This window comes from Natator depressus, chromosome 4, assembly GCF_965152275.1.
Source record: "Natator depressus isolate rNatDep1 chromosome 4, rNatDep2.hap1, whole genome shotgun sequence".
NCBI lineage: Eukaryota > Metazoa > Chordata > Testudines > Cheloniidae > Natator > Natator depressus.
This window is the reverse complement of record NC_134237.1, coordinates 11,530,166-11,543,079: the sequence shown is the minus strand read 5'-3', so window position 1 is coordinate 11,543,079 and position 12,914 is coordinate 11,530,166.

Here is a 12,914-nt window from a genome sequence, read left to right as displayed (position 1 = left end):
CCCCCATTCCCATCCTCCAGCACAGGAAGTGCGGAGAGGTTGTGGCCACAGTCTCAGATGCCCACAGGGCCTATAGACAGCTAGATTGTAAGTTAGGGTCCCCCCGAGGCTGCTCTAACTTACATGAGGAGTCAAACATATCCACAGTTGTTCTGAGCATAGGCGCCAACTCCGTGGTGCTCCAGGGCTCAAGCACCATGGAAAACAATAGAGGGTGCTCAGCACCCACCAGCCACAGCTGTTCAGCAGGGCTGCCGATCAGCTCTTTGATGGCTGGCAGGAGGTGCTCGCGGGAGGGCAGAGAGCAGCGAGGGCTGGGCAGAGCAGGAGAGGAGCAAGGGTGGGGCCACCAAGGAGGGGGAGGGGCAGGAAGAGGTGGAGTGAGGGCAGGGCCTCGGGGAGGGGTGGAGTGGGGGCGGGGCCTCAAGGCAGAGCAGAGGTGGAGTACCCACCAGGAAGAATAAAAACTCAGCACCTGTGGCTCTGAGAATATGGGAGCTATCTTTCCTCTCCTTCCATGTGACAGAATGGAGAAAAGGAACAGCGGGGCCAGTGTTATGGTAACAACTCCGCTGTGGGGGTTGCACTGGGAAACAAGCTTAAAATGTGGCATGCATTCCTGTTTTCCTTCAGGATGGAATGGTACTCAGCCGACAGCTCTTGCACCAAGCATGGGCCTTCCGGATCACACTTTCGCAGACCCTGGATCTGAACAGCGTTTGTCTTGCTCTGTCTGGATCTTGCCCGGGCTGAGAAGAGTGCTGCTCGTAAGCACAATCCCCACACTGGTCTGCTACATCCACGGTAGTGCTGGGAGCACCAGAAAACTGGCCTGGTGGTGCAGTGAAAAGGAGCCGTGGTGATCCTTTCTGCAAGCAGAGCTGGGGGAAAGAGAAAGGAAAGGAAGAGGAGAAACAGCCCCATCAGCGGGGAGTTGAAAGGAGAGCGAGAAAGAGCTGGCACTGAAAGGAATGATGGAGACTCAAAGAAGCTCTGGTGATGAGGTACCTTGGTGATGCAATGTCACCACTGATGTTTCACAGCAGAATGCAGAGAAATGTCCTGATGACTTCCTGGCTCTTATGGACAGGTCTATTGGCTGGGCTCTCCAGCCACTCAAAGTTGATATCACTGTGCTGGTCTAGACTAGAACTGTCTGAAATGTTTCAAACTGGTTTTATTTTCGTCGAAAAATGGCCTTCTTTTGTAGGGATTCTTTTGGGGGAAAGGCTGTCAACAACCATCTTTTCACAAAATGTGCCTTTTGATGTTTTGAGCGAAACCATCAGGGAAAAAGCTAGCGCGTGAAAACTTTCAGCAAACAAAAAGGTCCATAACCGTTTCGATAATATTTTCAATATTAAAAAAAAAAAAGCAAACCCTAAAAATGTGGCAAAAAGCCAGAAACAGGTCTATTTTGAACACTTCAAAATGCATCCAATTTTGAAAGCTCCAATATTTTGCCAAACCGATCCTTTCGTTTTTCACCCAGCTCTGGTAGCCAAGGCAGCTCAACATGCTTGGGGTCTGCTGCTGCATGTTAGCAGCTCTGGAGCGAAAATATCACCAAAGAAAAGTGCTGTTCCTAAAATTCCCACCTTTGCCTATGGCTGGCTGTGTGTCTGGAGGGCTTTACCTTACGGAGCGCTGCCAGGCACTTCCTTGCACGCAGAGAATGGCCAGGGTCACTGCTGAATCCCCTGGAAGAGCATACTTCATTCCAGGGGCAGAGATGTAGAGGTCCATGATCCAAGCCAGTAGAGGAGTAGGTGGGTGGCGGACACCTCCAAAGGCCTTACAGGTAGGGCTGCACTGTACTCTAAGCCCCCTTCCATCCACACACAAATTAGTCTGATTCAGGTTAGGACCTTGGGACCCGGGTTCTAGAACCCCCACTGGGGGAGGGGCTTGAGTCCGAGTCCTGCTGTGACTCTGGTCCAAGCCCTGTCTTTTTGCAGTGTGGACACAGCTCAAGCCACAGACCCAAGTCAGAAGGTCTGCCTAGTGCAGTAAGGATGCATTAGCTGGTCCAGGAAGTCTAAACCTGGTTTTACAATGCAGTGCAGATGCTTAAACGTGGGCTTGGAAACAAGTGTCCCGTAAACCTGGGTTTACAATGCAGTGTAGACATACCCTAAGCTGCTAGTTCCAAGGAAAGCCATCCTTCTTGGGTGCAGAAACAGGTGTCAGGCAGGATCAGTTCGCCATTCCCATCTTATCTAGGATCAGAAGCATGTGCCATAGGGCCCAGAACAACCAGTGTCCAGGGAGAAGCCTATGTCTATCTAGGCACTTACATGGCCCCATCATCACCACAGGGTTATGAGGGCCTAGGGCAGCTGTAGTGTGGAGCTGTGCAGAGAGCAGTGACTGCAGGTAGCTGCCATGGAGAGGGGAAGGAACGGAGAGGCAGGGGGAAGCAGCATGGGGACTGGTAGGAAAAGCCCCTGGAGGGAAGAGATGTGATGGGGAGATAAGCAGTTCAGCAGCTAGAAGGGGAAAGAAAGGGGCCAGCTATGGGAGCAGGCCCAGACAGAAGCCAAAGGAGGCTACTGCCGACCACCTGTGGAGCTAGAAGGACCAGCAGTCTCCTTCTGCATGGTGCGTGACTGGGTGAGTGGAATATAAAGGGACAGGGCAGGAAGGCCTCCGCAGAGATGGAGAGCAGCCCGCTCAGAGCAGCAAGAGCTGATGCAAGGGTGGGGGACAGAACAGTGGCCCTGCCAAGACACAACCACTGCAGAGGGGCCTTTTGCAGGAGCCAGTCCTCCAGGTTTCCCTTCAAGGGCAAAGCCAGTGAATTCGGCCCTCTTCAGCATGAGCAGGACCTGGGGCAGTGGAACCTTGGCTGTGGATTGGGCCGCAGGGAAGGGTCAGACTGGAAGGAGTTGTGGACCTTAGTAGAGTGTCTCTGTGTGGGCACCTGTGGTGGGAGATTGGGTGGTCTGTCCCCCAGAGGTTGAGGCCGGCTAGTGAAGCACATGAGACCACTATCACATTAAGCTGGAGGGGAGACAATGGAGAGGGGGCCCCAATTAGACCGTGGGCTACACCAGGATATGGGTAAAGCCCTGGTCTGCCCACCAAGGGAGAGATGGCTTCAGGCTGGAGCCCCAAGGGACAAGGTTAGCCCAGTACATGTGCCTCTGGCACGTTCCCCTCGGGGTTTTGTTAAGAACTTGCTCTGTGTAACTTCAACTGCACCTGGCTGCCCGGGCCAAATTCTGCGCACAGATGTGCACATCCAGCTCCCATTTAAGACAAAGGGGCTGCAGATTTGTTCTTGAATTTGCAAATTTGCAGGCTTTCAACCAGGGTTTCTCCACCCTTTTCTTTCTGCCAGTTGTACTTAAGACTTCGTTCCCATTAAACATGTTGGTCAGTGCTTATTGAGAACCCCACGTACTGCCTAGGATTTGGTGATTTTCCTCTGAGCTAGTAGTGTATTGTGAAGCTACCAAGTGCTAACACGCTCACAGTGATCCCTGCAGAAGGGAATTAGGAGTAGCAGAGCTTTGTATGGTTAATTCTTCTCTGTCGACTATTCTTCAGTCAGTGGCTCTGTTAAAGCATTTGTATTCCTTTCCAAACTGGAGATTCCCTATGCATGTAGGCAAAAAATGCCCATCATTTGGAACTACACAGGGGAGTACCAATCTTGTAAGTAATTGCTGAAAATCCAGGTTGACTGTGTTCTGTTTTATATGAGATAATACACTTGGTATTAGAGAGACAAGGTGGGTGAGGTAATATCTTTTATTGGACCAACACTAGGTATTCAGTCCCAAAGAAACGTTTCACCTCTCATTTGTCATGATGAGCTGTCATGTCATGGTACAGGATGATGGAACACAACGGAATGTGCTGACACTTTGCTAAGAAGTATTCTAAAATTTATTGCAGATGAATGTTGTGTTTATGTGCCGCTAAATGGTGATCCACCCCAATCAACTCCCATTCATCAATGGTTTAGAAAAGTCTTAGCAAATTCTTATAAGGCAATGAGTTAATAGGAATTCCTTTCATATATGTGTGGAAGAGAACCTTTATAATCTCCAAGTAAAGTCTCGGGGCAAGATGTACTAAAGCAAACTCCGCACGAGCATGATTCAGGCTGTTTTCTGTAGGCGAAGATGATCAGAAATGCACTACAACTGTGCAAACCCTTGAAAAATGAGGGTAGCAATAACTTATTACTTCTGTTAATTACTAAAGCCACGAGTTATAGTCCCCAGCTTACTAATAAAGCCATGATTTATAGTCCCCATGCACCATTGTAAAGTCCCTCTGACTCACATGAGATGTAACCTTTCCAATTCATGAATTAAAATGCTGAAATACGTAAAACTGGAGGCAGATGTCATTGTTAGCAGTGATTGTGCAACTTTACCAGCAGATTCTTAATAAATCGAGACAAGTAACAAACTAGCGTGTTTAAGCTAATCTATTCTGAAGCTGCAGATTCACAGCTGATGAAATTTCCAAGAGGATATATACGATTTGTTAATATCCTGTTTACAAAAACTGTGTAAACAGTAGAAGCCCATTACCCAAAGATCCACATAAAGGATGCTTCCAATGTTTGTAAGACGGATGGCAATTCAGATGGTATGTGATATGGCTGATGCATATTGTAATCAAATGATGCCCCAACATAACCAAAGGAATGTTGCAATTTGGACTGCCTTGCATCAGATTAAAATTAACAGATTTCCTTAAAGAACTTATTTTAAGTGCATTAAACCTCTGTGCCCATTAAAACCATGCATTTGGAAGGATAAGAAATAAGTGTTGTATACTGAGGCCTGAAGAACACCAGCCATTCATGGAGCGCTAGCTGGTGCTCCACAGAATGGAATATTCCGAGACCCAAGCAGAGGAAGTGATGGGAGATGAGGTGGGTCTGGGAGACGAGCCCTCTGTTACAAAGCGTGCTGCAGGATTTAAAGACTGGCAAATACCTGATTTGTCCTGGCCAATCTCCTGTACTAAGTCCAAGGGTTTTGTTTTGATTTTGCACGGGAGTTGCATGTGTGTTCAGTGATGTGTGTCTCGAGCAGGATAGATTAATATGGGTGTGGAGTTGGACCGGGTGTACATTACATATGAAGGGACAAGCTCTGCTCTCAGACACATGTGCAGGACTTCTGTTGAAGTAAAGGGCCAAACGTTTGTAACCTGGGTGCCTAAAGTTAGGCCTCTAAATCCCATATTTAGCCTCCTAGATAAAAATGACCCAATGTTCAGGGACACAGAGCCCACACCGAAGTTCTCGGTGGTGAGAGCAGGGTTCATCAGTGCCTCTAGAAATCAGGCCACTTTCATTTAGGAACCTAAATGTTGGATTTAGGTTTGCAGATTTGACAGTGATTGGATTCCACAGTCCCGTCCCCCATTCTTCATGTTCGTTTGATCTCCTTCTGTGGTTTTTCACAGCACCACACCCGGTGCCTTCCATATGTATGAAGAACACAGTCCCTGCCTTCAGGAGTGTACAGCATAGGCTGTCTATCCTGGATTAGCGACAGTCTCAGTTCAACGGCTAAGCCAAGTCCAATGAAACACAAGTTTCTAATACTGTCGGCTAGTTAAAAACAACGGTCGCCATGTTCAAAGAGCTGGTGTATCACTGACATAGGGGAAAAAACCCTGCAGGCCATGGGATGTTGTAGCCCCAACATGGGGCAGGAGGTGTCTCTCTCTCTTTCTTTAATTACATGGGCTTTCGAAAGAGGCCCTGGTAGCCCCCCCTCCTCGTCCTCATTCAGGAATAAGCTCTGTCCCCTGCTGGAGCATCCAAAGAGGCCCCCGAAAGCTCTCCTATGAGAGCAGCGGTGAGGCAGCTGCAGGAAGCAAGCCTGGCTGCTGGGGACAGCGGGTCTTCTGGAGAAACCACCAAGGGAGAGCCCCCACCAGAGGCTTCTTAAGGTATGTCTGCACTGCAGTAAAGCACCGGCGTCTGGTCCATGCCAGCTGACTCAGGTTCACGGGGCTCAGGCTAAGGGGCTGTTTAACTGCAGTGTAGACGTTCTGGCTTGGGCTGGAGCCTGGACTCTAGGACCCTGCGAGGTGGGAGGATCCCAGAGTCTGGGCTGCAGTGCCAGAACATCTACCCTGTAACCCTCCCGCCTTGCACGGTCCCAGAGTGTGGGCTTCCGCCCGAATCCATGCATCTACACAGCAATTTTACAGCCTCCCCCAGCCCAAGCCCCACAAGCCAGAGTCAGCTGACCTGGGCCTGCCGCGGGTCTTTTATTGCCATGTTATCACACCCTTATAGCTAACAAGCAGCACTGCAGGGCAGCCTTAGCCAGCCCGTCCCCACAGGCCAGTAGACGCACTCTGCTCCCTGCCAGGGCAGCTCCGGAACCTGCCCCTGGGAGGGCAGAACAGGCTGTGTTTGGCCAGCTCTCCCTCCCAAACCCTGCTTAGAGGGAAGGATTTGGCTCCCTTTCCAGGACTGAGGGCTGGGGGAGAGGATCTGGCCAAATACCTTTGACCTATTTCCTCTTTCCTGGTAGCTGGCAGCATCTCTGTGTGCAAAGGGTGGGAGAAGGGAGATCGGTGCCTCAGGCAGCTGGTTTCCATGGGTGATGAAACTGGCTGTGGCCTTCCCGGCTCTCCACCTCCTGAGGTGTTTGTGGCTTTTTCTCACGGGGCATGCTTAGGGCCAGGCCAGAGCCTGACTGGCTGATGTCTTAGCTACTGTGTCTCTGGCGAGGCTACTGCCACAGGCTATGCCCTGCCTGCGGGATGGCTGGAAGGCGATGACAGGTGCCACTCTTGCTCTCCCATTACCGCTGTAGTGTGGGGTTCTGGCTATAGAGAGAATAAATAACAAACCTTACATTGAGCTGTCAGGGGAAAAATGCAGAGCTGGAAACTGTTTACTCAAACAGATCATGGAGTCCGTATGTGAGCGTGTGATATGGACACACATATGTATGGTACCTATCAGGGAGAGAGTAAGATAGATACCCACCTTGCACCGCTCCATGTGACTTAGCCAGGCGGTGAGCCACTTCTTTGCTCAGATGGTAGAGCAGCTGGCTGTGGGCCACAGAGGTGCCAGCTGGCATTGTGACAATGGTGATGAAGTGGACACACCGATTTAGAAGCTTTCTAGGGCAGGGACATCTCTTTACCTGTGTGTGACAATGCCTCGCACACTGGGGCCCCAGTCCTAATTGAGGCCTTTAGATGCTACCAAAATAGAAATGATTAATGGTAATTATAACAACGTTAGGAGTGTCCTATAATTCTCCTGGATGGGGGAATTCCACTAATTGGTTGAGTCTGCTCCAGTGCCTAGCTACTAGTTACCAGGCAAAACAAATACAATATGCACATAGATTTCATTTCCTGCTAATGCATATGTTGGCTAAGCTGTCTGGATCCTGGAGTTTCAGGTGAATGTTGTTTATTCCTCCACTTGTCATTACATAGTCATCATTTTTATGATGTCCAGTAAAGATTAGGATGCTCATTCTGGGTTATTGGACAGCCAGAGATAAAGCACATAATGTCTTAAAAGCACATAAAGCTACTAATGTCTACCCCCTACCTGGGCATAAGATGTGAGGGTCATGGCTAGCCAGAGTGTGGATACAGAAAGCCCACCCTTCCCCAGAGCTTTAAACACACCAGTATACATCAATGGCCAGACTATAGTGTACATTCCACTGTCCACATAGGGCAGGCTGCTGTCCTGACTCAGGTGAGAATGCCGATGGCTTCATAGGGACTCTTCCCTGAGTCAGATTAGCCAGGCTCCGCCTAGAGTGCACAGAGACTGACCCAACTCTTTATATAATGTACGTTATTTAGTTACCCCAAAATTGGGGGTGGGGTGGGGTGTATAGGGCTAGGCCCAGGATTTAAGGGCCTCAGAACTGTCTGTAGTCTCCAAAAGCTCCAAACTTTCCTACTTCCCCTCTCCTTCCCTTGATTCCCTCACTCACTTCAACGCCAATGGTAGTGTCACAAAGTGCAAAGTAATGCACATTGGAAAACAGAATCCCAACTACAAGTAGAAAATGATGGGGCCTAAATGAGCTGTTACCGCTCAAGAGAGAGATCTTGGAGTCACTGGGGATAGTTCTCTGAAAACACCCACTCCACGTGCAGTGGCAGTCAAAAAAGCGAACAGAATGCTGGGAATCATTAGGAAAGGGATAGATAAGAAGACAGAAAATATCATGTTGCCGCTATATAAATCCATGGTACGCCCACACCTTGAATACTGCGTGCAGATGTGGTCGCCCCATCTCAAAAAAGATATATTGGAATTGGAAAAGGTTCAGAAAAGGGCAACAAAACGATGAGGGGTTTGGAACGGCTGCCATATGAGGAGAGATTAATAAGGCTGAGACTGTTCAGCTTGGAAAAGAGGCGACTAAGGGGGGATATGACAGAGGTCTATAAAATCATGACTGATGTGGAGAACGTAAATCAGGAAGTGTTATTTACTCCTTCTCATAACACAGGAACCAGGGGCCACCACATGAAATTAATGGGCAGCAGGTTTAAAACAAACAAAAGGAAGTATTTCTTCACACAACGCACAGTCAGACTGAGGAACTCGTTGCCAGAGGATGTTGTGAAGCCCAAGACCATAATAGGGTTCAAAAAAGAACTAGATACGTTCATGGAGGATAGGTCCATCAATGGCTATTAGTCAGGTTGGGCAGGGATGGTGTCCCTAGCCTCTGTTTGCCAGAAGCTGGGAATGGGTGACAGGGGATGGATCACTTGATGATTATCTGTTCTGTTCATTCCCTCTGAAGCACCTGGCATTGGCCACTGTCAGAAGACAGGATACTGGGCTAGATGGACCTTTGGTCAGACCCAGTATGGCCGTTCTTATGTCACCATCCTGGCTCAGAGCTGAGTATTTACTCTAATGGAGCAGTTCAGCAGATTCAGCAGAGGCACTGGATAAAGGGCTGCTCAGCAAATACATCACGTATTCGCTATCCAGGCCTCAGTTTAGGTGGCAGAGGAAATCCCCACTGAGTGCTGCTGAGGCCAAGGCCCTGGATCAAGTTGAGTGCAGGCTCAAGTTATCATCTGCCTCCTTGTGAGGGCAGCCCGGTAGGATTCCATACGGAACATCATCAACGTCCCAGAGTCGCCTTTGTCAATATCCGAGCCAGCTGTTCAGTTTACAAGCAAAGGAGAAGTACCCAAGCTAGGTGAGGAAAGCCATAGCCAGTGCTGTCAGCTGTGCTGAAGGCCACGCAGCACAAACTGGAGAAGCCAGTTCCACCAAGCAAAGATCCTTTAAGTCGTTGCAAATCCCTTTGGCGGCTCTGCTGCTATCATTTTTCTCCCCTGAGGTCAATGTCACTCTCTGGGCTGCCCCGCCCAGTCACAGCGCTGCTCTCTGTGATCAGCAGGCACAAATGCCGTCACTCGTTTAATGGAGCCATTTTATTTGCTTGTTGTTAAAAATAAAATTTGTGTCAGTCATTAGACAGAGAACTGCAAAAATGATCGGAACATGCCTGTCAAGGCACTTTAGGGTGACCAGAGGTCCCAATTTTATAAGGACCATCCCTATATTAGGGGCTTTGTCTTATATAGGCGCCTATTACCCCCACCCCCGTCACGATTTTTCACACTTGCTATCTGGTCACCCCAAAGCACTTACTGTAGGCACCAACTAGAGATTGAGTCTCTACAGGAAAACCCCCAAATGGATGACAGGATTAACCCCATTGCAGACTGTGACAAAGCTCCCATTGATTTCACTGAGGCAGGAGCAGACCCGAGGGTTATACTGGCTACTAGTCACAAATTCAAGGGCTGCACCCAAGTGGCAGACAGTATCTACGTACATAGTGTTATCAGCAGGAATAGACCAGTCAGAATATTTGCATGTGGTTGTATCTTCCTGAGGTTAAGATGTATCTTTCCTGAGAGGGTGACCAGATGTCCCGATTTTATAGGGACAGTTCCGATGTTTGGGGCTTTGTCTTATATAGGAGCCTATTGCCCCCCCCACCCCCCCGTGTCCTGATTTTTCACAGTTGCTGTCTGGTAACCCTATGAAAGACGCATCAAGAGCATGAGTATCTGGCTGGTGAGTCTAGCCCACATGCTCAGGGTTCAGCTGATCGCCATATTTGGGGTCGGGAAGGAATTTTCCTCTAGGGCAGATTGGAAGAGGCCCTGGGGGTTTTTCACCTTCCTCTGTAGCACGGGGCACGGGTCACTTGCTGGAGGATTCTCTGCACCTTGAAGTCTTTAAACCACAATTTGAGGACTTCAATAGCTCAGACATAGGTGAGAGGTTTATCGCAGGAGTAGGTGGGTGAGATTCGGTGGCCTGCGTTGAGCAGGAGGTCAGACTAGATGATCATAATGGTCCCTTCTGACCTTAAAGTCTATGAATCTATGATCTAAAGCCCACTGAGGTCAATAGAAAGGCCTTCCCTGGACTTTGGGTCAGGCCCAAGGTGTGGACATCACATTTTCAGGTTGATATTGGCAAACTGGAAAGAGTTCAGAGAAGAGCAATGAAAATGCAGGGGGCTGTGGTGGGAAGGCTGGGTTAATTTATGAGAAAAGATTTTAAAAAAGACTCATGGTGAGAGGCAGCATAATCCGGTGGCTAGAGCATTGGACTGGGAAGCAGAGACCTGCATCCTATTCCCAGCTCTGCCACTGATCTGCTGGGTGACCTTGGGCAAATCACTTCCCCTTTCTAGGGTTTGTCTGTCTGGTCTCTTTAGATTAGAAGCAATTTGGGACAGGGACTGCCTCTTAGTAGGTACATGCCCAGCACTAAACACCAGGGGGCTTTGACCTTGCTTAAGCAATCTAGGCACTACAGTAATAGAAGAAATATGTACAGCTAAGCAACAAATAAAGGCAGAAGGGCATGAAAACAGGCTACAACTATCTGAAAGGTGTAGACCCCAGGGAAGGAGAGGAATCATACACTGTGGGGAAAAGAGATACAACTAGGAGGAATGGGATGAAATTAAGAAAGACTGAATTTCAAGAAAAGCTCCCTATCCGTGAATAGGCTGTAAAATAGTCTCCCAAGGAAAAAGGGTGGAGATTTTTTAAAACTGGACAGCACTGTGCTCTAGAAAATGTCCTGTACAAAGCAATCAAGTGTGACCTGGCTAATCTAAGAAGCCTTTTCTGTCTCTATTGTCTATGATTTTGTGGGTTGACTAGGAATTTCTTTTTAGTTTATTTTTAGGTTTACACTCCGCCTGCAGCTGTGCTAAGGCAGTGAAAAAAACCCAACCAACCAAAACCAAACAAAACCCTGTGGTCAAATAGCTTTGTCCTCACTGCATTCACTGCATTATCTTTACAAGTTAGAGAAGGTGTTTCCTCATCTCCAAATCCTCTATGACATCAATGATAAATAAACCAATAAAACAAACCCTGTCTGAAGGCTGGTCCATACCTTTGGATTTTTCATGGATAGGCTGTCTGTTGAGCTGTCTGAAAGACACAGTGACCAAAGATAAAAATTAGGGTTGTCAAGTAATCACAGTTAACTCACACGATTAACTCAAAAAAATGAATTGCAATTAAAAAAATTAGTCACGATGAATCGCACTTATAACAATAGAATACCAACTGAAATTTATTAAATATTTTTGGGTGCTTTTCTACATTTTCAATATTGATTTCAATTACAGAATACAAAGTGCACAGCGCTCACTTTATATTATTATTTATCACAAATATTTGCACTGTAAAAATGATAAACAAAAGAAATAGTATTTTGCAATTCACCTCACACAAGTACTGAAGTGCAATCTCTTTATCGTGAAAGTGTAACTTACAAGGGCAGATTTTTTTTGGTTACATAACTGCACTCAAAACCAAAACAGTGTAAAACTTTAGAACCTACACGTCCACTCAGTCCTCCTACTTATTCTGCCAATCGCTAAGACAGACAAGTTTGTTTACATTAACGGGAGATACTGCTGCCTGCTTCTTATTTACGTCACCAGGCGTTCGCGCGACACTTTTGTGGCTGGCGTTGCAAGGTGTTTACGTGCCAGATATGCTAAACATTCGTATGCCCCTTCATGCTTCGGCCACCATTCCAGAGGACATGCTTCCATGCTGATGATGCTCATTAAAAAAAATTAAATTAAATTAAAAATTAACTTTGTGACTGTACTCCTGGGCGGGGGGGGGAATTGTATGTCTCCTGCTCTATTTTACCCGCAGTCTGCATATATTTCATGTTATCATAGTCTCGGATGATGACCCAGCACATACTGAATCTATTGCCCCATGTTAAGTATCCTCACGCCTTCATGTCAACTGTCTAAATGGGCCATCTTGATTATCACTCCAAAAGTTTTTTTCTCCTGCTGATAATAGCTCATCTTAATGAATTAGCCTCTTACTCCACCTTCTCATGTTCTCTATATGTATGTGTGTATATATATATATATATATATATATATATATATCTATCTTCTTACTATATGTTCCATTCTATGCATCCAATGAAGTGGGCTGTAGCCCACAAAAGCTTATGCTCAAATAAATTTGTTAGTCTCTAAGGTGCCACAAGTCCTCCTGTTCTTTTTGCAGATACAGACTAATACGGCTCCTACTCTGAGACCCAGCACGTTTGTTTTAAGAACACTCACAGAAGATTTGACAAAACACAAAGAAGGTATCGATGTGAGATTTCTAAAAATAGCTACAGCACTGGAACCAAGGTTTAAGAATCTGAAGTGCCTTCCAAAATCTGAGAGGGATGAGGTGTGGAGCTTGCTTTTAGAAGTCTTAAAAGAGCAACACTCTGATGCAGAAACTAGAGAACACAAACTACCAAAAAAGAAAATCAACCTTCTGCAGGTAGTGACTCATGATGATGAAAATGAACATGCGTCGGTCCACACCGCTTTGGATCGTTATCGAGC